Source organism: Panthera uncia, assembly GCF_023721935.1.
Source record: "Panthera uncia isolate 11264 chromosome B3 unlocalized genomic scaffold, Puncia_PCG_1.0 HiC_scaffold_1, whole genome shotgun sequence".
Classification (NCBI taxonomy): domain Eukaryota; kingdom Metazoa; phylum Chordata; class Mammalia; order Carnivora; family Felidae; genus Panthera; species Panthera uncia.
In genome coordinates, this window is record NW_026057582.1 from 71,033,501 (window position 1) to 71,033,780 (window position 280).

Genomic DNA, 280 nt, shown 5'->3' on the forward strand with positions numbered 1-280 from the left:
TCCCATCATTTTATTTTAGTCTACTTCAGTGTACTCACCTTTTCAAACTTTCAAACAATTTCCTTTTTTCTTTCTTTTTCTTTTTTTCTCTTTTTCATTTCTTTTCTTTTTCTTGAATGTAGAAAGAGAAAAACTTCATTTTTACTTTCAATTTTTTAAAAAATATTTTTATTTAATTTTTATTACTATATTTTTTATTTTATGTAAATTTTTCAAATTCTATCTTACTCCCATCATTTTATTTCAGTCTACTACAGTGTATTCACTTTTTCAAATTTTC